This window comes from Hylobates moloch, unplaced genomic scaffold (assembly GCF_009828535.3).
Source record: "Hylobates moloch isolate HMO894 unplaced genomic scaffold, HMol_V3 SCAFFOLD_23, whole genome shotgun sequence".
In the NCBI taxonomy this organism is placed as follows: domain Eukaryota; kingdom Metazoa; phylum Chordata; class Mammalia; order Primates; family Hylobatidae; genus Hylobates; species Hylobates moloch.
In genome coordinates this window covers 19,969,459-19,994,178 of record NW_026652298.1, presented here as the reverse complement: position 1 = coordinate 19,994,178, position 24,720 = coordinate 19,969,459, and the positions used below count along the sequence as shown (strand labels likewise).

Sequence of the window (24,720 nt, the reverse complement as noted above, 5' to 3'; positions counted from 1 at the left end):
TACCATTCGTGGGAAAAGTGGTGAGTAGATATACATGTGCTGTGAATGCATGAAAGATCTCTAAATGGATACACAAGAAGGTTGAAACTGAGTGGCTACAGCATAGGGTGGCATGAGAGACCATTTCTTGTTTACCTGTTTAAATTTTGACCCCGTGACTGCATTACTTATTCAAAAGTTGTTTAAAATAAAAGAATAATTCCTCACCTAAGGAAATCCTTCATTTCAAATTTGATTTCTAGGCTTAAAAGTCAGGTGGTTTCACATACTCTCTAAGCTTTCCCTTAGAAAAATAGCCCATGGGGAAGGTTCCCTCTTGATTTTCCTTGGCAGACACTGTCTTTGAGAAGTTTCTCTCTCATAGGAAAATTAACAGGGAGGGAATTAGGGGACATAGTGTCTTGATCTTTCTGGATCACTCCTTTAGTTTTCCCAGGGGAAGGGAAGATGGTGCCTGCCGATTTCTCAGGAAGCTGCTGGGAAGGTACCAGCACAGGAAGTCCAGCTGGATCTCAGGTCAGCTTTCTGAATCGCCACAATGATGGGCAGCTTGCTGGAGACAGCCCTGGGCTCCCCCCACCCCCGTGTCTCCGGGGACTGCAGGGGGCAGAGCAGCACTCAGCTCTGTAAGTTGCTCTAGGACATCCTCCTGCAGGGACTGAGGAATGACAGTGCAAGAGCTCGTGGCTGTGGCTGTTCAGCCCTTCCCAGCAGAAATCCTTGCCCTCTGGAAGGGACAGGGAAGGAGGTCACATAACTGCAGCAGCTCACATAGTCCTGACTCTGAGCAAAATGTTTCCAAAATGGAAATCTCCACACAGCAGCAGAGGCAAATGACAAACTTTAAAAATCTAAGATCTTTCATACTGAAAAGTCCCACCCAGCCTGTAATCCCAGCACTTTGGGAGGCTGAGGTGGGTGGATCACGAGGTCAGGAGTTTGAGACCAGCCTGACCAACATGATGAAACTCGGTCTCTACTAAAAATACAAAAATTAGCCAGATGTGGTGGCAGGCACCTGTAATCCCAGCTACTCAGGAGGCTGAGGCAGGAGAATCACTTGAACAACCCAGGAGGCAGAGGTTGCAGTGAGCTGAGATCGAGCCACTGCACTCCAGCCTGGATGATAGAGCAAGATTCCATCTCAAAAAGAAAAAAAAAAAAAGAAAAAAGAAAAGTCCCACCCAGAAACTCAAAACAGGACTGCAACCATCTTTATTAACTAAGAAAGAATCTCCTTGAGAATGAATCAAATAGCTTCGTAAATTGCTCCTCTTCTATTTTGTGGAAATAGAGGTGAAGTTTTGCCCTCACAACATTATATTTACCTAAAATAAATAGCAAAAGATGACAGTGTCAATGGAATATGAAAGACATTTCAGTTCATCAATAACTGGACAGTGATAAAAATAGGCTCTCAGAAGCCACAGCATAAAATATGCCCTCAAAGCTCTATGCTTGTGGGAGGAAATGGATTCTTTGGCTGATATCTGAAAACTCCTCTGAGGTGGTTGTTCTTTAAAGAGGCCCCCTAAGGCCCCAGGCTCTTCTAAATGTCCCCTATTTCAATGCATCTCAGCACTGTTCAAGAGTTCAAATATGATGCCACTGGTGGGCAATACACAAAAAAAGTTTCTGCTCACTCCTCCCATCACCCCAGCATGAGCTGCTGACTAGGGCATCTCACCCCCAGACGCTGACACAAAGCTGATGTTCACAGAGATCAGTGGCTTGTCATTTCTTTTGTTAAGAAGTTAAGAACCAGTGCTAGAAAGGTGAAGCTCAGGGGGCTGAAGACCAAGGCAAGGCCTTGGAGGCAAAAACAAATTGAAGAAGAAAGAAACGCTCCAATGTCCTGCTTAATGTAAGCATTAAACTTCCATTTGTATCCCAGCCACCTACCAGATCAAGCCCTCCAATCTCTATATTCAGTTCCTCATTTGTAAAAGAGAGATAATATTAGCCCACCTCACAGGGCTGATGGGAGGATTAACTAAGATAATCAATGTCTATAAAGCACATAGATATTGCATGGCACAAAGAAAACGCTCAAAAATTGGGGGGCTATTATTTTTGTTATTAATATGCATTAGTAGCTGGGCACAGTGGCTCATGCCTGTAATCCCAACACTTTGGGAGGCCAAGGCAGGAGGATCTCTTGAACCCAGGAGTTTGAGACCAGCCTGGGCAATATAGTGAGACCTCGTCTCTATTTAAAAAGTAAAAATAAAAATTTAATTAAAAAATATGCAGAAGTCCGGGAAGAAGCAAAGTGTAATGTTTCCAGTAGCCGTGTGCTGGGAGAAGCCCAAGTTATATTCAGAGACATGATTATGTTTTGTTTTTTCAAGTGCAGGCCTGGAAACCAAATGGAAAAGTCAGCAAGAGGATGACTGTGCTGCTCACATCCCTTTTCACTAGTTCTTGGGGTTCATGGTGTCCCCACCATGCAGCCCATAACTCCCATGTGAGCCCCGACCCCTCTGCCTCTAATAATGACAGTCTTCCCTGTTTATCCACAGCTCCCTGCCACACACTGTCAACTAGGTTATTCCAGAGTTGATTTGTATCCAATGTGACTATAACTGACACTGTTATCATACCATAAAACCCAAGGTCACAGGAAGGTGAAGATGGGCTAAAGAATCTGTTATGTTCAATGAAAATAATATGAATAAATCATCTGAATAAAAAAACACAACTACAGGAAAACACATAAACCCAAACAACACATCACATTTTTATGTGATTTTATGACTTCTTTTATGACTCACTTTCCTTCCTTTAGGCACATTGGCCTTCACTTATCTGAGACAGGGACCCTCTGCTGTGGTCTTTCATAACACTAATGGGGAGAGCTGTTCCTAGAAAATATTTAGGGGACTATATAATATTCGTAATGAGAATATCGGTGGATTTCAGTCAAAGAATTTCTTAAAAGGCACTTCAAGGCAAAAGACTGCTGCTCTCAGTTTTATGGGCTACAGGAGTATTCCCCTGATAAGAGTTTCTAGCATCCCCTGGGAGATGAAAGTCTGAATGCAATGACCTGGCAGAGAATGGGCTTCTTGTCCTTGTCTGTGTGCAAACAAAGCCCTGGGCCAGAAGGGGAGAAGATTCTGTTGGACTTTTTAAAGGCCCTGTAAACAAAGCAGCAGCAGTAATTTTTAGATCACGAGCCCTTCCACAACTCCTTTGTGTTTTGGGCACAACACCTCTCTTATTACTGATGTGATTGATGTACTGCAGAGAACACCAAACCCAGACCCACAGAACACAGAGAAACAGTGTTAGGGTAAATATCAGAGGACGATGCACTGCCTGGACTACAAAGACAGGCAAACCAGCTCAAACAGGGTTAACGTGCTGGTGATGTTTGTTACCTAGATTGTCTGATTTACCCAGAACAATTCAGATGAGGTCAGAACTATACAGATGGAGGTCTTTCTTTGCCTTTCTGTTGGATAGAACTAGTCTATGTGTTCCAGAATTCCTTCCAAACCCAAGCTCTCTAACACAATTAAGCCTAATCATTACCTCTATGCAACAGCTCTTTTTTGTTTGTTTGTTTTGAGTCGGAGTTTCACTCTTGTTGCCCAGGCTGGAGTGTAATGGTGCGATCTCAGCTCACCACAACCTCCGCCTCACAGGTTCAAGCAATTCTCCTGCCTCAGCCTCCTGAGTAGCTGGGATTACAGGCATGCGCCACCATGCCCGGCTAATTTTGCATTGTTTTTGGGGGGTAGGGGGAAGATAGGATTTCTCCATGTTGGTCAGGCTGGTCTTGAACTCCCGACCTCAGGTGATCCACCCGCCTCGGCCTCCCAAAGTGCTAGGATTGCATGCGTGAGCCACCGTGCCTGGCTAAAGTCCTTTTTTAAAAAAATAAATAGTAGTGATACAGAGAATATCTTGTTTGTTTGTAAATCTCAGTGATATAGATATCTTTTTTGTTTATAAATAGCAGTGATATAGAGAATACCTTATTTGAACAAGCTTGTCAATGTGTACCAAGCACTTTCACATGTATTTGTGAAAGACGTTAGAAGTATATTATAGTTTCTGTTGTTACTTCTCCTAAATATTTATATATGCAGCCACAGTTTAAAGGTGTCTAAAGGGATTTGTAGTTCATTTAAAAAGCAGTTTTAAATTAATCCAGCAGAAGACCAGTATAACAAGATAAACAGATCCTAGTCCACCTCTGGTCCAGCATGCCTCAGGAAGATAGCAGCGGCATAAATAAATAGTTCACACCAGCATTAGTGCTACCCACTTACACCAGCATCACATAGGGATGCTTCAGCATTCCAGCTTTATGCAGCACTTTCTGCTGAATAGCTCAGCAAGGAGTTGAGATCTGTGGACTCTTTTTAAGGACCAGTGTCTTGCACAAACCCTCTGACCCCAGTCTTCTAGCTTATTGGGGGCTTTGAGTGAAAAATGTTGAGTCCTGGGGTAGCTAGATAGTTCTATCTCTCCAAGCAGTTAGGGATCAATCATTATTTGCTGACTTTGAAAGGATTTTCATTTCTTTGTGTCACTGTGTCCTGGGGCCTAGGGATGCCTTTGGCACCAGGAGTTCATAATTTCTCTTTTCCTTTTAGGATCATAGGTGCAAAAAATGACAAGCAGAGAAATTTTATCTGTGTGGCTAGACATCTGACAGAATGTATCTCTCTGCATTTGCATTTGTGTAGGAGTTTTTATGAGAAAGTCATATCCTTTAAGACAAACAAAATCTATGGCCTATAATATAGCTATTATTTTTGCGTGAATTGGCTTTGGTTAACCAAATTTGGTGAAATACTCTAATTTTGAGAAGAGATATTCTTAGAAATTTTCTATCAGTTAAAAAAAAGTATCAGTTACTTCATGTCTTCTTGTTTGTTTCCACATCCCTTAAAGGGCCACAGATAATTTTAAGCTTAAGCAAAGAACCAGGCCTCCCAACAGTGTAAAGAAGGGAGGCACCGTGTGGAGGGAAGATGGCGTACATGGCACAGACCTCCACCTCTGATCACCACCACAGAAGGGCACTCCTGCATGGGCAGGTGACGGCAGCATCAGGAAAGGAATTCAGATTTACTTAGGTTGTTAGTCATTATTAATTGCAATAGTCTTGTGCCTTCATTTAAAAAAAGACAACCAAAAAATAAAAACAAAAACATGAACACTAATTTTGCAAAATATTTAAGTGAAAACTACCGGCATAGATGTCATTTTGCAAAAGAATTTGGCACTTGGGTACCTTACAGGATGTATCCCTAGCACAGTGAAACTATTCAAGTTTTTAAAAAGGTTTTGCACACAATGTGATTGGAAGACATTTGTCTACAGTTTTAAATGTATGTTATATATATTATATATAGATAGATGATGTTTTTAATATTTATGCAAGCACTGCCTACAAACCCTTATTCCAAATATTTAAAAATAACATGTAGTTTACCTTCTCTAAATTTGTATTGAGTGAGCAAGGCAGAAAAATGTCCCACGTTCCAGTAAGATGAATCTCCTGGCATTAGACAGAGTCTATTTAACCTTTGCACGATAATTGACACACTGGATGTATCCATGATGAGCATTAGTGCTCTGCTAACGATGTCCTCACGTGCACATGATATTGATCTGCTTGGGTTCCAGTTCACCAACTCCAGCTGCTCCCTGCTATCAGGAAGAAGGTGCTGAATAAGCAAGGGAAGGAAGGGACTGGCCGAGGGGACTAATTCTTTCCTTTCACTCGGGAAGGCCTACGTGACCCTCGACAACGTCAGCAACAAAAAATTGCACTGCAAGCCTGCCCCAACAGTATTGGATAAATGAATATTTGATCCTGCCTTTGGGGGCCACTCAAGGGGCCCGCAGTATCAGAACATGACGCAGGCCCTGCATTTGTCTCTGGTTCTTCCTACGTGTCCTGGTATCCCACACCAAGAGGTGTGGGGTTATTCTTTCATGGCCAGAAACGGGGAGTGCTTCAGAGAATGGAAAGTGGGCGTTTTGGAGACCTCAACCGTGTTACTGTTTTAGTTTCCTGAGTGCTGTCTCAGTTTTACCATCTGTAAAATGAATAGCATCCACCTCACTGAGATGCCGTGATGATTAAATGAGATAATACATGCGAAGTGTTTAGTGCAATGCCTCACATGGGGTTACCACTCGAAAAAGGGTTCATGGCTATTGATTGCTACTGCCCATAGTTCTCTGAGCTGATAATATAGGGCTACACCCAGAGCCAATGTAGACCCCAAAGAATGGAGAAAAGCAGACTTTCCCACCCCTTTATAGAGGAACTGAGGCAAATCGCACATTTCCCACTTCTTTGTAGAGAAACCGAGGCAATCAGCCGATTTTGCCTCAGTTTCTCTACAAATGAGTGGGAAAATGTGGGGGCTCCCTTCCAATCAGATTAGAACTATCCGTGGGCTGGAGTACCTATTGTTTCTTTTAAGGCCCTACATTTGTAATCTACCATGTTAAACTCTTGTTGGTTTTTGTCTCACAAATTAAAAAAGAAAAATGTTTTCAGCTGCTCCTTGAGCAGTTTTGTGTAGGCCAGCATTAGGTGAAAAATGTATCTACACATATACTCAAGCAATTAACTTGCTTGTGAGAATGAAATGAGCAAACCCAGAAACGCAATGCATTTTCCCACATAGAATGAGAGACTGAGCTCTTAATTTAAGATTGCAAGCACTGCAATGTTGTCCAGTTATTGAGATGCCAAGAGATGTGCATTTAAAATTAGAACCAAGGCTTATTGGATGATTACTATCTATATCCTATGTAAATATGAAAATTGTCTTTCTGTCTAAGTGGTTAAATATAGCGAGATCCTGAGATAGAGGAGTTCACGTCTTACTGATATGGCAGACCCTATCTCAAGTTTAATTCTGTGATAGGTTAAGAGCACATTTCTTTAAATAGTCACAGTAGATCTAACAACTGGCTTTCTTCAACCTCCTTAAAAATATATAAAATCCAAAAGCTAGAGCCCGGGAGGCTAAAGGACTGACATAGATGCCTCGTTTCATAACCAGTGGTATGAAGCAGGGCCCTTCTCAGGGGTTCCCCGAGCGCTTCCTGCTGCTGTTCAGGGTGGCGCAGACTTTCCCTTCTCTCCATCAGAGGGTAAAGTGGTGATGGCCCTCTTGCACCTACTGTGCCTCTTGGTTCTATGCCTTTCCCCTCTTTTTTCTGTTCCTCAGAGGCTTTCCAACCTAGCCCATTCTCTATGGTCCAGGCACATAAAGTCAGGTTGAAGCCACAGTTCCACTTTCTTGCAGCAGGAGAGAATTGGTGGGTTATAGCCCCCCACCGTCTGTTAGTTAGGCATTGGATCTGGTGCTTTCCAAACAAGGCTGCTTTCCATCCATAGGGATGATTGGATGTGTGCTGTTGGGTTGGGTCACCTTCTGACTAGGGCAGGAGTGGGGATAGCCCTATTTCTTCAGTGAATGAAGGCCAGGGTGCCCAGCCTCCTGCAATGCACGAACAGTCCACACAATGAAGGACTGTCCCAAGGCCAGTAGCATCCCCATTGCCTCTAGACTCTTCTAGACTAGTCACTCTTCTTTCTGTCACAGGCTTCCCTTCCCTTATCTAAGACTGACCTCTAAGGCCACTAACTCCTCTTTTTAGGAGCTTTGTCCCAGTCCCATTTCTACCACAGACCTAGGGTGAGGTCTCTGTGTGGTAGTGTTAACTCTGTGTAATCCCAGCATCTTACTTGGCCAAGATCCAATTGTAACTCCTGACTTCCTGCAGATGACTTTTATCATTTATGGGCACAGAATGAAAATGGTAGTGAGGGTGAACATCTCACTCCAGTATCTAAGTCCCCAATCCCACCCCCTCCACCTTGCTGGTGCTGTTCCCTCTAAGCCCTGCTCTCTGACTTTTGGCCCCAACCCCACTGCCTGACCAGCTGCTTGCTTCTTCCTTACTTAGCCAGTGGCTCCATCTGGTCAGACCTTAGGATGATAAGCCCAGTTCTGGCCTCTTGCCCCCAGTCCTATTGGTGTGGTACCAGTTCTCTACTAGTAGAGACTTCTTCTGCCTGGACTACAACCCATCGTTCTGGATTTGGGTGAGGAATGTTCTCCTCATGCAGTTATCTCTGCATGCAGGATTACAGATGGTTTTTATTCTCTCCTAATTACATTATTCTAATTTTATTTTTTTAGTAATCAGAATGTAATCTTATACCCTCTCCCCTTAGTCTCTTATTTATGTTTTTTTTATTATGCAAGGATTCTGTGAATATATTTTAAAATATATTTCACTTTTTGTTATTTAAAACAATGACATTAAGGTATTTGGAGCAAAAGGCAATCATTTCACTTCCCTTGGCCCCAATTTAATGTATTCTTTCCAGAATTTATCAGCTTGATGTGTATCACTCAAGAACTTTTCTATGCATTTACCTATAAATACATCATTTGTATGTATGCATACATCAACTATAAACTCAGACACACATAAAGGTTAACAAATGATTATTTCTAGGCAGCCATGTGGTCCACCATCTTGGTTAGTCGCCATTTTGCTCTGCCCATCCTGAGATTCCTGCTGTCTTGGCTCAGGTTCCTTGTCTGCTTTCCCCAGCCTGATGGGGAATATGTTCAAATATTAGACAATAACATATAGGTAGGTAGCCACCATCTGCCTCCGTGTGCCTCAGAATTATATCTGAGAAAATACGTAACACAATTTGCATTTTATCACATGCTGACTTTAGGATGATTTCTCAATCTTAGCAAATTTAGGGGAAGACATTTTTACTACAATCTTTTACAATTTACAAATAATAAAACTATGTGGTCAGTTTATCAGCCCCTAAGTAGGTATTGTCCCATTAGACAAATAGTTGAACATCTGATATGTGGAAAAAAATCCAACTGAGAAACAACAAGTAAAAAATAGAATTCAGAAAAGCAATGAGTCATGGCCTAAATGAACAAATACATTAAATGATATATTAAATGGAAAAGGATCTCCAAAAGAACATTGAGGCTGGCTTAAGGTAATCTTCCTCATCTCAGAATTGTAGATCTTAGAGGGTCACAGGGATACTGGGGATCACAAACACTTTTTTTTGTAACTTTATCATTTGCTTGGGTTTTTATTCCCTTGAAGACATGATCTGCCCTCTTTACACTACTGCACACACACGCCCTTATTTTCGTCCTAAAATAAAGGTTGATTTAGACCAATTTTTTCTCCCTTACATGACTATAAATCTGCCTCCCAAATAGATAAACAACCTGGCTTTCTGGGTTTAGCAGGATGGTAACATCTATGCTAATCCCTGATCAGCCAGGTGCTTGCCCCCTGGGTAACCTTGAATTAAGACTCCCTGCTCCTTCCTATTCTCCAGTTACTTCCCCAGTCAGTCACATTAGCATGCTCTTCTGCCTGTGGGATAGGCTAACAAATGAAACACGGGAAAGATGTTTGCAAAAAGTAATTCCTTGTTGACATAGGCATGATGAAAAGAGACAGGTCAGCTCAGACACTGGCTCCACCTCCAGTCATAGAACCCATCACCCTAAGTGAATGCCAAGCACTGTGCTTGCAGCTAGGGGAAGGCAACGATGAAACAGTCAATCTAGCTGGGGAGGACTGACTAAAACATATGGAAAAGCAGACAACAGTGCTAGAAAATAACTAGTGTCAACACCAAGTGTCACAGGATGTAGTTTCTGTATTCAGAATTTAAAATATCTCCTATGCAAGATGCCCCATCTCCATAGGTTGTGTGCCTTCTTAGGACCGCAGCTTTTGCTTCCTGGTGTAGTGTTTGGTTATAACTGATTTAGTATTGCTTATTATTTCATGTATGTTTGTCTTCCCAACTGGCTTGTTAACTCGTTGCAGGTGAGAGTCACATGCTTCTCTTAATACCTAAAAATTCATGGGCATGTAATGATCTCTGTTTCCCTTTTTTTGCAGTTTGAAATGTAATTCATACATCATATGATTCACCCATTAAAGGACAGAATTCGATTTTTTTTAGTATATCCACCGAGTTGAGAAACCATCATTACAACTGATTTTATGACATTCCCATCATGGCCCAAAGAAACACTGTGCCCTTTAGCTTTCTACTCCTCATCCTCCCTTCCGTTCCCCCACACCCAAGGCAAACACTAATCTACTTTCTGTCTCTATGGATTGCCTATTCTGGACATTTCATATAAATAGAAGCATATAATATGTGACCTTTTGGGTCTGGCTTCCTTCACGTAACTGAATGTTTTCAAGGCTCATTCATGTCATAGCATATATCAGTACTTCCTCCTTTATGGCTGAATAATATTCCATTTTATGGATAGACTACATTTCATTTATCCATTTATCAGGTGATGGATATTTGGGTTCTTTCCTCTTTTTTGGTTATTATGAATAACTCTTCTATGAACATTCATACACAAGTTTTTGTATGGACCTTTTTCATATGTCTTGGGTATATCATAGAGTAAAATTGCTGCTCAAATGCTAACTCTGTCTTTAACTTTATGAGGAACTGCTAGACTATATTTCAAAAATGGCTGCATCATTTTACACTACCACCAGCTGTGTATGAATGAGGTTTCTGATCCTCACCAATACTTGTTATTATCGGAATTTTTGATTCTAGCCATTATAGTAGGTGTTAAGTGGTATCTCATTATGGTTTCGATTTATATTTCCCTGATATCTAATGATGTTGAGCATCTTTTCATGTGCTTAATGGCTATTTTATATCTTCTTTGGAAAAATGTGTATTCAATTTTTTTTCCTATTTTTAAATTAGGTTATTTATGTTTTTGCTATTGAGTTATAAGAATTTTTAAAATGCATCCTATATACAAGTTTCTTATCAGATCTGTGATTTGGAAAAACTTCTCCCATTGTGCGGATTGCCTTTTCACTTTCTTGATGATGTCCTTTGAAACACAAAAGTTTTTAATTTTGGTAATATTCAATTTATCTATTTTTTTCTTTTGTTGCTTGTGCTTTTGGTGACATATTGTAAGACTCCATTCCCAAATCCAAGGTCACCAAGATTTATCACTATGTTTTCTCCTAAGAGTTTTACAGTTTTAGCTCTTCCATTTAGGCCTTTGATCCATTGTGAGTTAAATTTTAGATGGTTAAGAATAATTTTTTTTTTTTTTTTTTTTGAGACAGTCTCACTCTGTCGCCCAGGCTGGAGTGCAGTGGTGCGATCTCAGCTCACTGCAACCTCCGCCTCCCAGGTTCAAGCAATTCTCCCTGCCTCAGCCACCCAAGTAGCTGGGATTACAGATGCCCGCCACCATGCCCGGCTAATTTTTGTATTTTTAGTAGAGATGGGGTTTCGCCATGTTGGCCAGGCTGGTCTTGAACTCCTGACCTCAGGTGACCTGCCCACCTCGGCCTCCTAAAATGCTGAGATTACAGGAATGAGCCACCACGCCTGGCCAAGAATGATTTCTTGATACACGTCTGTTGACTATTGCATAATCAAAAGAAAGTTCAAGCTAAGTTTTATTACTCATTCAGCAAATATTTATTGAGGACCTACTATGTGGCAGGTTCTTATTAGGCATTTGGGATACAGCTGTGGGCAAAACAGTAGAGCCCTGCTCTTAGGAAGTTCTAAGAATAGTGGGAGACAGAGAGTGGCATCATCTCAGATACAGCAGGAAATGCTGTGAAGAGAAAGTACAAGTTGGTTTCAAAAAATTCAGCCTGGGGACCTGATCCAGTCTGGAAGGCCAGGGAAGGCAGCAACCTGAAGAGGGAGGAAGAGGGAGTGAGGCAAGTATGGGGTGAGGGGTAGGAAGAATGTTTTTAGCAGAAGAAACACCACACTGAGTGAGAAAGGGCGATGGGAACAAGAAAGTTAGAGAGGCAGGCAGGGGACAGAATCAGGAAGACCTTTTATGAAACCCTTCATGTATTCCCTTGGAACACATGATCTGTCCCCCCTCACACTACTGCACACAAACATCCTTCTAAGCTCTTTTCTGTGCTGCATTATTTTAAAGAAGTTTTATTCCAACCCTGGGAGGCAGGGTCATTATGCATTCCTTGAATGAAGAAATCTTTGCCCAGGGAGGTGAGGTAACTGAATTGTAGGCCCACCCAGCCAGCAAGCAGCGAAGCCAGTTGCAAACCTAGGGCTGTCCAAGCCCACACCCTGCTCATACAGATCTGCTGCGCTGCCTCTGCTCAAGATGAGTCATCCTCCAGGGAAGCTCTGAGGTTGAGGTTTAGGAAAGAGCAGCCTTTATTGAGATATTTTAGTGAAGAATTCTGAAAATACTTGTCTGGAAGAGAGACTAGAGCACACAACTTGGGGCTAGAGTCTTCTGGCTGTGAAAGCATGAAAATGCCAGCTGCCCTACCGGTTGTTAGGGAAAAGCCTAGTCACCCTCAATGTCAGGAAGCCAAGCTTAATTGTTCCTTTTATGCAAAGAAGACATATTCTAAGATAAAGTTTTCCGGAGTCTCATGGCCTCAGCTTGGTGGTCACAGTGGACTTGAGGGGTCCATGCTTCTCTGGAGGTGCTTGATGTAAGATCATTCTCGGCTTACTCTGAAGAGTTCAAAAGCTGGACCTCAACATCACATCACCACATGATGGTTCTTGCCTTGACCAGAGTGATTGATTCTTCTGGTTAAAGAAAACTAATAAATCATTTTATTTACTCTACTTCCCAAAAAGCACTACAACCCTTTAAGGGACAGTGTTGCTGGTGTGGGTACGTGAATCTCAACTCTGCAGGCGTCTGGAGAAGACTGATGGCACAGGAAACCCTAAACGCAGATGATATTTCCCACCTGATTACCCAGAAGCAATCAGCCTGGTGTAGCTGTACAGCCTTGGGCAGCTAAATGTCCTCCTTTGGAAGTTGCAGGCTTTTAGATTTCGGAGTCTGTCCAGCTGGAACCTCAGGCAGAGATGATAAAGCAGAACTTATGGTAAAGCTTTATGAAAAGCAATATCCTAAAAGTAGATGGGGAAAGTTGCTTACCTCAGACTACAATGCTTCTTGAAATTTTTGTACATTTCTACCCCTACCCTGAGCCAGCCCTTCTCTGCTTATCTGTGAACTTGAAAATGAGACTAGGGATAAATTGGCCTCATCGATGAGCTTGTGCTCTTGGAGTGTATGACTAAGTGCAAAGACACTTGTGGCTCGTGTAACTGGGTCTTACCACCTCATTTCTCTATTCCAGCTCATACTCTTAATCTATTTTGCTTGACAAAAGGCAGTGTCACAATTTCAAAATGCTGAGGGCCAGGCATGTCATTTTCATAAATGATTGAAATGGGCTAGGAGTTTCGCAAGAAGAAGCAATACAAACAGAAAAACTGGAGATTCCCTCTCTAGAAGGGGCAACAGCTACTCAGTCGCAATTCATTGTTGCCATGCAAAAATTGGACCAGTGTTAGAAGACATTATCATTTTTTCAAAAAAGCCGGAAATCCTTAATTTTATTGAACATTTTTATATTTAAAGCAATGTGGAGATCAGGCACACTGAAGGCTCATAGGCTACCAGCTTGCAATCTCTGCAGAAGAGCATGGTGCCTGCAAACACAGACTTTGGAATCCAATTAACTAAATTTGCATTCTGTGTGAACTGTGGACCTTGAGCAAATTATCCAATCTTTTATTATCATCATCAATTAAAAATTCACCCATTGAGATGTTTTGAGAATTAAATGTGTTTATCACAATTCCTGACCTATGGTAAATTCTCAGTAAAGGTTAACTATTCGTATTCTACTTTGATTTCCTTTGAAAAGACAATTCTCCATCCTCAAAGAGCAGGTTTGCAAAGACTTCTAGTGCTGAAAACTGCCCAGCAACAGGCCCTGCTGGGAGTGTCTGAGCTGTAAGCTCAGAGGAGCAGCCGTTTGCTTTCCTGCAGCTCATCCAAGGCCAGAAACCCAGCCCCTCCCCCACTAGGCATGCCCAGAAACTATAGATCCTGCCTTAATTACCAGCAATTAAGCCGCTTCAGCCTGCAATACAGGATCAGGCACTGCGCCCTGGCCTCCTGAGGACCTTACGGGAACACGGCTCAGCCCTTCCAGAGCCTCCCTTACCTCCAACCATTTATTTAATCCCTGGCCACCCCCACTCCCTCTTCAAACCTCCCTGGTGTCAGATACACCCTGAGCCATGGAAACCTGAGGACCATGGGCAAGGGTCCTTCTTTAGCTGCATTCTAACCCTCTGCATCCAAACAGGCATTCCCAAGAGCAAACCTCAGCTCACAGCAATCTCTCTGGATTGCATGAGAGATGGAGGCCCCATCCTTGCCAGTGCGTTTTCTTCATTGGCTAAAAAACATTTGTAAGAGGAAATTTTCTTACATCAGGGAAAGGAAATAATACATTTACTGAAGTGGGAAATAAAATTGAGAAAAGAAACAAAAGGCCTTCTAGAATGGGAGAAAGGCAGACTAGCAGAGGCAGAGATGTTTCTCTTTTACTTTTAGAAATTTTTATTTACTATTTTAGAGACAGGGTCTCTAAAAATAAAGAGACCCATTTTAGAGCTGGGGTCTCCAGCTTGGATGACAGAGCCCAGGCTGGAGTACAGCGGCACAATCATAGCTCACTGCAGCCTCAAACTCCTGGACCATTGGGATCCTCCCACCTCAGCCTCCTGAGTAGCTGGAATTACAGGCATGCCCTGCCACACCCAGCCAGAGGTGTTTCTTTGAAAGAGGACCCTCTGCAAAAATTGAGTGAGTGAGTTAGGGAGATGCTGGGGGAGGTGGCTTCAGACAGTTCTCCAGACACCTGTGTATACTTTAAATAGCAAAATTGTAAGAACACCAGGGCTCAAACTTGGAGATCCATTTTGGTAAAAGCATCTCTGGGTTTGAAGCACTCTTGGACACAGGCAGGTAGGAGAGGCTGGAATAAGGAAGGCTGATTTTTCCCTTTGCCTTTGAGTTTCACATCTATGGCACAGTCTGAAACAGCTAGGAAAGTCTCCTCTACCAGCTTTTGTTTGCAGTCTGGGTCTCAAGGCGGCTTTTCCTAGCCCCTGGGGAGACTAGGCATGTGGCTTACACCTGCTCTTGGCTCTGGGGCTCTGAGGCCAGATGAATTTAGTACTCAGTGTAGCTGAGCCACATCCATCTGTGACCCGAGGTTACAATGAGCCTCTGGGAGGCCAGGCAGGAGCTTCCATGGTCTCTACCCCACAGATGGCTTTGTTCTATTTACAGATACAGAGCCAATGGAAATTCACTAATTCAGTAGTTATTAATGTCTGTCAGCCCAGTTAAAAAACATACACACAATTAGAATTTAATGAAAATTTAAAATGAAGATTTAATGTAGCTTCTTTATATATATAAATCTCTTATTTCTTAGGTATGTCTGTGTTTACCTAGATAATTCAGGCAAAAAAAAAAAAAACTCCCACCAGCTTGACTCAGTGTGATTAGTTACCTCGGCAGACTCTTGCTCTTATTTTTCATTTGTAAAAATTAACCAGCCAGGCATGGTAGCTCATGCCTGTAATCCTAGCACTTTGGGAAGCCAAGGTGGGAGGATCACTTGAGTCCAGGAGTTCAAGACCAGCCTGGGCGACATAGGGAGAACCCTGTCTCTACAAAAAGTAAAAATAAAAAGTTAACCAGGCATGGTAACATGTAACTGTGGTCCCAGTTATTCAGGAGGCTATGGCAGAAGGATTGCTTGAACCCAGGAGTTTGAAGCTGCAGTAAGCCATCATCAAGCCACTGCACTCCAGCCTGGGCAACAGAGCAAGACCCTGTCTCAAAAAAATTAAAAAATTAACCAGATTATGGTGTGAGTTCTTACATCACTAAGCCTCTGCATGACTGGTTACTGGGTGCTTTACTCATGTATTCTTTCCCCTATTCTACGATCTCGTTAATTGTATTCTACCAAATGGCAGATCTACAACCTCAATAAGCAGCCACACAAGGACAAGTATAACATGTCAGTGCATACCCAGCTCCGTTAAGTTCTAGTACTTCAGAAAGTATGACAAACCAATTAGATGCATGGTAACATTAATAAAAAGTAGAGGTCATTTATAGAGGCCTGGGAAGTTGGGGTGACATCTACCGGAGAGTCCATTACAACTAAGGATGTCTAGTCCAGATTGGAGGGTTCCAGGTGTAAATCAGGGAAATTCATGCACAAACCAGGACATGTTTCTGAGGAAGCTTATTCACTGGTATGGTGAATAGGGTCACACGATAAGGGAGAACTCAAGTAGTAGAAACTTTTGGTGGAAATGTTAAGAATAACCCCACAAGACTAGCCTCCTCTCACTTTTATCTCATCCCAGGATGAGATATACTAGGTCCTGGACCTCTGCTGCTTAGGACAAGTGGACTTGCTCTGTTTTCTCAGTTGCAAGATTAAGCAATTGGACTAGATACTCCCTGAAACCCTTTCCAGCTGTAATATCCTGAATTCTAAGACATCTTTACTTTACTTGTTCTCAAGCCTCCCCAACTCAACCCACTTCTACCTCATGTGATTGCACACATCAGGTGGCCTCACCTCCAAGTAGGAAGAGTCAGTGAGTTAGGAGAACATTATTCCTTAACCATTGGTGTTTCAGCACCACGGAGAGCGACACAAACGCGAAACTACTCCCCCATCCACTTTGCTCCCAAACACTTAGATATGCCTATGCCCAAGTCATAAATATATCTCTAAAATAACATTAACATATTTATTACAGAAATGAAGCCATTTCAATTTCTATATCTAACCCTGTTTGCTCCCTTAGTCCTAACTCGATCACCAGTCATCAAGTTATAACAAGCATTTTCTTGTGTAGCCAAGCCCCAGGCCATTGAAGAATATTAGAGGTCAGTGAGTATAAACTCCTCCCAACATAGGAAACTCTCCTATACTATCTCTAGTGAGGGATATCAAGTGTCTACCTGGTTACTTCCAGGTACAGGAAGCTTGGTACTTCATTTGAGATGACAAAAACTCTATTAGAAACACATTTCTTTTATCGAGCTGAAAGCTGCTTACTAATAACAATTCTATTGTATTCAGATCTAGAATATGACCACTTCTTATCCCCTCCACCACTAGCCTTCTGGTCCTAGCCTCCATAAAGTTGACATGAAGGATTAAAAGGAGTAATCCTTTCAAGGTCTATGTCATACTCATGTCACTTTACTGCTCTATAGTCTCCAGTGTCTCCCCGTTTCTCTCAGAGTAAAAACCAAACTCCTTATAGTCATCTAAAAGGTCTTTCATGATTTGCCTCTCCTTTCTTCATCTATCTCTAACCTCATCCGCTACCATTCTTTCCTTCACTCACACTGGCCTTCTTTGCCGTCCCTTGAACACCAAGGACACTCCTGCACTGGGTACCTTACATTTGCTGTTTCCTGTAACAAGAATGCTCTTTCCCCAGATACCTGCATGGTTCATTTTATCACCTCTTTTTAGTCTTCCCAAACGCTGCCCTAACAGTGAGGTCTTCCTTGGCCATTCTGTGTAAGGCCCCACACACTCTATATCTCTGTTCACTCATAAGCAGTGATTGGTAAAAGCTGGTAAATATTTAAAAACCCATTTGGAGGAGGGATCCTAATTTGTAGCATTTGCTGATTTCTATGATGCAAATAGAAATTGCACCACCATAGCCAATTGCAGGCTACCAATGTGAGGTCACTGAAGGCAGAATTGGGAAAGGCTAACATTTTGTTCTGATGAACCCAAATAAACCAGGTTAGCACACTGCTGCAGGTCAGAGAGGAAAGGAGCATGCACTCCTGGGGCTGAGTGCAGTGGTGGTCATGGGGTTGAATCAAGAGAATCCCAAAGGGAGGAAACACTGATGGGGAAAGAATTTTCCTATAGTAGGAGCATCTAGCTTTACTTCTGTCTTTCCAGTTGCTTTTGGAACAACTAAACCTTGGTGTTCTCTCTGCTCCTTGAATACCATGTGTTAAAAGCCAAACCCTTGCTTACCCTACCAAACCAACATTTGCTAATTTTTCTTTTTCTGTCCATGGCACCACGACCTCTCATTCTTCCTTGCCATATATACATACACACACACACACACACACACACACACACACACACACACACACACACACACACCACACACACACACACACACACACACACACACACACACACACACACACTCCCAGTAGTCCAGACCCTCCAGGCTGATAGGACCATGGTATTTTGGAATAACTTATCTCCATAGCCCATGAGGACATGTGGATGCTTATAGATTGTATAGGGGGGTAAGCTGAGTGTATCAGGAACTGTCCATTGCTCTTTTCTCTGGTCTGTCTGCATTTCACATTCTTGACTATAAGGGCTTTGGAATCACTGAGCCCATGTCATCTCTGGCTGTGCAGTGGACTGGTTCTGTATTTCCAGGACCATCTGACAGCACCTCCAAAGTCCCAGGACAATTGTCCTCATCCATCACTCTTCAGCACATTGGTTTCTTGATCTTCTAGGATTATACATTCTCACTACCCCCAAAAATACACTTATGCACTTTCCTATAACATTTTCCATCTAACTTAAGGATTACACAGACTTCCCATGAAGCCAACTCACTGAATTCCTCAGTAGTCATGGCCCCCAGGTTAATTTCTAATGTCTTCTACTAGTTCTAACGCAGTATGGTTACTTTATTCTTTTATGCTCCCCCAAGCTTAGTCAGCCAAGCAAGAGAGAAAGAGAAAGAGAGACAGAGAGAGTTAAATTATTCTTACTTAATTGGTCCTCTCCAGCCACATAATGGGTCTTAATTATCAAATTAGTAAAGCATCTCTATGTTATTCATAATATGCTTACAAAGAAATGGGTATGTTTTTGTAAACTATGTTTCACTGAAGGGTTTGACTAATGAGTTAATACAAAAACACTGCAAGCAAATTATATGATTACAACTTTTTTCTATCATTCAGAATGTTTATTTGCAATAATCTAATGCAAATAAAAATAGCTTCAAATAAGATGCTCAGTTTCATTTTTAAAAAGAGAAATGAGCTTTTGCAGTTGGTTTTAGACACTTATTTTGATTTTATTTTTTACATGGTGGTCTTTATGATGTAAATGTATTACAAACTTCAGTCATTTTACCAAGAGATTATTTTTATTATTCTTGACTAGCTCCTTTATACCCTTCAACATTGTCCTTTGCTTCTCAAAGACAACTCAGAATTTTTCAGAATTTGTTTTTTTAAAAAAGAACAACTACACAAGAGTCTATACAGCCATTCTTCTATCACAACTCTGATTTTCATTTGGATGCTGTGGACATCTTAGAGACTCATCCGTAGATTGCAATATCCTGAGATTTATCAGGTTTTTTGGCCAATTTTGAACAGGTACCGATTTGAGATTATAGGAACTATTGTGAAAGAAAGAAAAGAGGAAGATTAGTGTGTATGTATGGTGCATGCAAGCCCTTAGGTTTGTGCATAGCTTAGAAAAAACGAAGTGTGTACATCTGTCCACTCAAAGCAGTTGGAAATGAGGAATGCTGTTTTAAGTGGCATAACTCATGTGCCTATATATAAGATATGCTCTTGTAGGTGCATCACTTTCAGAAAAAAGTTAGTAAGTGCATTAAAACATGTACTAAAAGCTGCTTCTAGTTTGGAAGCTATAGTCAATTTTCAGATAAAATCTAACCCATTATACCAAATTGCTTCCACCTGTAACTGGGAAGTTGAAAGGGATTCTTCCTATTGCTTGACTTTTTAAAAAAACAAACTGAGTTATAATTCACATACCATAAAATATACTCTTTTAAGGTATGTATGTCAGTGGTTTATAATATATTCACAAGGTTGTGCAATAATTACTACTATCTAACTTTATAACATTTTGTCACCCCTAAAAGAAACCCTATACCTATTAGCAATCACTTTTCATTCCTCCCTCCCCCAGCCCCTGTCAACCACTAATAAAGACAAAAAGTCTGATTTGGTTTGACCCATTCTCAATATGTCATATATTTGACATTTTGTGTCTGGCTCCCTTCATATAACATAACCATTTTCAAGGTTCATCCATGCTATAGCATGCATCAGTACATCATTCCCTTTTATGGCTAATATTTTATTGTATGAATATACTGCACTTTATTTATCTGTTTATAGGCTGGTAGACTTTTGAATTGTTTCCTCTTTTGGCTGTGAATATTCAGGCACAAGGTTTTGGGTACACAAAGGTTTTCAATCCTATTGGGTATATATATGTACCTAGATATTGGTGGATCATACAGTAACTCTGTTTAACTTTTTGAGGAATTACCAAATTATTTTCTTTTTTTGAGTTGGAGTTTTGCTCTTGTTGCCAAGGCTGGAGTGCAATGGCATGATCTCGGCTCACCACAACCTCAGCCTCCCGGGTTCAAGTGATTCTCCTGCCTCAGCCTCCCAAGTAGCTGGGATTACAGGCATGTGCCACCATGCCCAGCTAATTTTGTGTTTTTAGTAGAGATGGGGTTTCTCCATATTGGTTAGGTTAGTCTTGAACTCCTGACCTCAGGTGATCTACCTGCCTTGGCCTCCAAAAGGGCTGGGATTACAGGTGTGAGCCATCGTACCTGGCCCAAATTGTTTTCTAAAGTGACTGCACCATTTTACATTCTCACCAGCAAAGTATAAAGGTTTCCATTTTTCCATGTCTTTGTCAATGCTTGTTATTGTGCATCTTTTGTTGTTGTTCTTGTTATTTGTCCATTTTAGTGGGTATGAAGTGGTATCCATTGTGGTCTTGCTTTGCATTTCTCTAATGACTAATGATGTTGAGCATCTTGTCATGTGCTCCTTGGTCATTTGTATATCTTCTCTGGAGAAATGTCTGTTCAAATTCTTTGTCCATTTTTAGTAAGGCTATTTGTCTTTTTATTGCTAAGTGGTTGGAGTTCTTTATATGTTGTGCATAGCAGACCCTTATTCTATATACTATTTGCGAAGATTTTCTCCTATTCTGTGGATTGTCTTTTCACTTTCTTGATGGTGTCCTTTGAAGCACAAAAGTTTATAATTTTGGCAACATCAAAATTTTCTCCTTTGGTTGCTTGTGCTTTAGGTGTCATATCTAAGAAATCATTGCCTGATCCACGGTCATGTAAATTTACACCTGTTTTTCTTCTAAGAGTTTTATAATATTAGCTCTTAAATTTAGGGTTTTTGACTCCTTCTGAGTTAATTTTGGTATATAGTATAAGCTAGGGGTCTAAATATATTCTTTTGCATGTGGATACCCATGCCCTGACTTTTGAACTAAGGCCAAAGGCTGAAGACAAAGAGGCCTTAAGTACACCACAATGTGAAGAGGTAGCTCTTTCAGAGTTTACTAAGTGTTTGCAGAATGGAATCTACCACAGAAATTCCCGATGCCCAACTACAAGTCTGTGGTCTTCATAAGCAGACAACGGGGAAGGATGAGTGGTCAGAATCTTCAGGAGTACTGTTTTCCTGGTGAATGACTTTTTATTTCCCCACCAAAGCCAAATGAGCGTGCTGAGGCGGCTGCAGAAGCTCACTTGTGAGGGTGGAGGCACCAGAGAGAAAGTGTGGTATTCCTTGCCCCAGCTGACACATCTGCCTAGACAGGACTTGCTGATCTGCTAGGGAGAAGAGAATCCAGGTGAAGTGGACAGGCAGAAGAAGGGGTGGCTGGAGCAGCCTGACACTGACTCATCTGGCTGGGTAGGGTGGCTGGATGTTAGTCAGCTCCCGGTAAACCTCTAAGACACTTGCCTGCTAGGCAAAGGGAACCCTAGCAGCAGGAGGCATTGGGGTGTACTGCTCATGGCTGTTAAGAGATGGAGCCACTGCTAGATTCCCCAAGTCAGGGAACTGTGCAGCAGGGATGCCCACAGCTCTCTGCAGAACACATACATACCCTTAGTGAGACTAGCTAGGGGAGGCACTCTGCCTGTTACCTGCAATTAAGTTGATGCAATTTAGGTCCTTGCATGTTTGATGTTAGCTGTCCTTGTACCCCAAATTGAAGGAATTAAAAATTGTGAATTTGAGTAACAGCCTTAGAAGGAGATAAGGCTCATATAGCTTTTTCGGTCACTTTCTGTTAAGAGTGTTCTGCTAGACAGTAAGAGCCAGTCTAGCAGCACAGATTAAATTAAGAGTGTAAGATTAGATTAGGAGTGCTTTCTTTGCCAACAGCTTATTGGTTCACCTAGCCTCAGGACAGTTGCCATTAAGAGGGTCTGGGGGTGGGCAGAATACAGAGAGCAGTAAGAAAAGAAAAGAATGCTCAGTCTTAAAAACACAACTAATAAGATCTTAGATTGTTATAACTTATGCATACAACTGACCAGAAGAAAGTAGATCAGAAGCCTACTACGTTTTTGAGAGAGTTGTATTGTCAGATAAATCAAATGCATGGCCTGCTGAACCATGTGACTCTGTAACCCCTAGGTCTATGAAAAACAAGGGTCCCTCAAGAATGCCATATTCTTCTGGTGGGATTGAAGAATTGTGATGGACCAGTGACTGCACTGTGTTTTCCATTGTCTATTCTCCTCTTTTCCAAGTGGGAGTCTTATTGTGTTTTTCTATTCCTACTCCATCATTACACATTGGGAATGTGTGTAGCAGATAACTTTACAGTACCAGATCACAGGTAGTCACATCCGATTCAATGCAGAGAACTGCAAGTGATCCTGGACTTTGGGCAGGCTGTGGTAACTCCTTGTGGAGAGAGTATTATCTCAGGTATATATTTTAGCCAAAAAGCCAAAGTGCTAGAAACTGATAGTGGTCCCAATATTTGTCCTCTTTTTTACTGAGCACCTCGTTGCCCAGAATACAAACTACAGTTTTTCCAGTCTACCTGGCAATTAGTTGTGGCCATTTGAAAAAACTCTGGCCAGTAGGATATTAGTAAACATGATGGTGCAGCTCTGGAAATTATCCTTAAAGGAAGAAGGTGTTCCCTTCTTTTTCCATTCTCTTCTTTCTGGAAGATAGTTGTGGTGGCTGGAGCTGGAGTGATCTTTCATTATAAGGTAAACTTGGGAAAGCCATGTATGGCAGGACAACAAATTAGAAGCAGCTTGAGTTCCTGACACCATGGAATGACACCTTACCAGGACTGGGCTATCTACTTGAACTTCAGTAAACTCTTTCTTGTTTAAGTTCGTATACTTTGGGGGTATTTTGTTTTTCAGAATTGAAATAAATCCCAACTAATACAGTAATGCTTTGGAACATCCACTCAACCCTTTGTAACAGTATTGCATACTCTTCCCTTGTCATCGTTTGTGTGTATGTGTGTGTAGTGGGGTGGTGTTCTGGGAAGAATGAAGTAGAAGAATTCATTCATAACTTGTAAAGAAGTTGTTTTCCAACCCTGAGAGGGACTCTGGGCAAGATAATGCAGAAGGACCCTGGCCCCTTTTTAATTCCTGAGCAGAATCACTTTTGAGTATTGGCAGTCATAGAGAGACCCAAAGACAGCCTGCTACTGGCCATTTACTTCTCAGTTATGGAAAATGCAAGGTGAAAATACCCTGTTCCACTCTGCTCCCTACCTTCACCCATCCAACTTCCATAGATAGCAGAAACCATTGCCCTGAACAAAAGAAAGGGTGCTGGTACATATAGGCTTATGTTTATTCAGCAAATCTTTCTTGAGCACACCTAACATGCACCATGCACTTGAAACGCAATTGGTGTAAAGTAGTGAACCAGAGAGACGTAAACAGCTGATCTTGTGGAGCGCACATCTGGTTGATGGATAACTGATACAAGAGTAGACAGGGAAACTGCTGAGGCCAGTAAAATACCAGCCTTTACCTCTCCCTTATGGACCGCTTACAGCTCGTCTATATCTGTGGCTTCTTTGGAGAGCTGAAGACAAAGTGCTACATTCTGGTTTAAGGAGGTTCCAACATCAACATTGATGCTGCCCCCTTTTTTTCCTGTCTTTTCAGCATGCCAAATGGCTAACAAAGTTTGTCAACTCCTAATATAGTATTATGTCCCTGTCTAACAATTAAGTTATAGGAGAAACAATTATTTTATGATTGGTCAATGAAAAAAAGAGACTTTCACTCTTGCCTTCTCTAGGACATTAGAAGTATACTTAGTCTTTGTCTTCTTGCCTCACCCTGAAAGAGACAGTAAATCTCTCTGTGTGATCTGTTTTGTTTTTGTAGCAACAACAGCACTCAGCTGACTGGACCAAAATAAATGCTACGTGCATTATTAGTTCAGGCTTGTGAAGAAGTAAATGCCAAGATGGAATTAGATGTGCAAGAAATTTCTTGGAGAAGAGAGCAGGAAAGACAAGGAGAGCTTTCGGATTGCAATACAAGTCTAACACCAGTAGAAGGAGAGAAGGAAGGAAGGAAGATGGGGTAAGAAAAATCTCCGACTATGCTAAAATTTCAAGAAAGATTTAAGCAGGTCTATAGGGAGTACATGAGACAAATTCCCCTTGGAGAAGCCCTGCATCTCACTGGAATGAACCTGCCTTAGTACCCTTGCTGTGGTAGCTGGGGAGCAGCTCAGAGCCTTGGCACGAGTGTGCAAGTGGGTCCAGAGGGGGAGCAGTGGGGCTGTCGGCCAACTATGCTCCCCTAGCAGGAGACCTGAGTCTCCAACTATGCTCCCTAGCAGAAGACCTGAGTCCATTTTCATGGCCATCACAGTAAGTCACTCTTCTAACCTTGAGAAAGTCTTGCCTGCTATGAGCTTC

The 24,720-nt window shown here is 41.8% G+C and overlaps 1 long non-coding RNA gene across 2 annotated transcripts in view; it reads left to right on the top strand.

Moving 5' to 3' along the window:
- LOC116462595 (uncharacterized) overlaps positions 1 to 24,374 on the top strand; it is a 53,750-nt gene extending 29,376 nt beyond the window's left edge. For both annotated transcript variants that reach the window (XR_009211864.1, XR_009211863.1), the window contains one exon: positions 24,179 to 24,374. This is a non-coding gene — a long non-coding RNA (uncharacterized LOC116462595). The remainder of the gene's footprint in view (positions 1 to 24,178) is intronic.
- Positions 24,375 to 24,720: the final 346 nt, after the last annotated feature.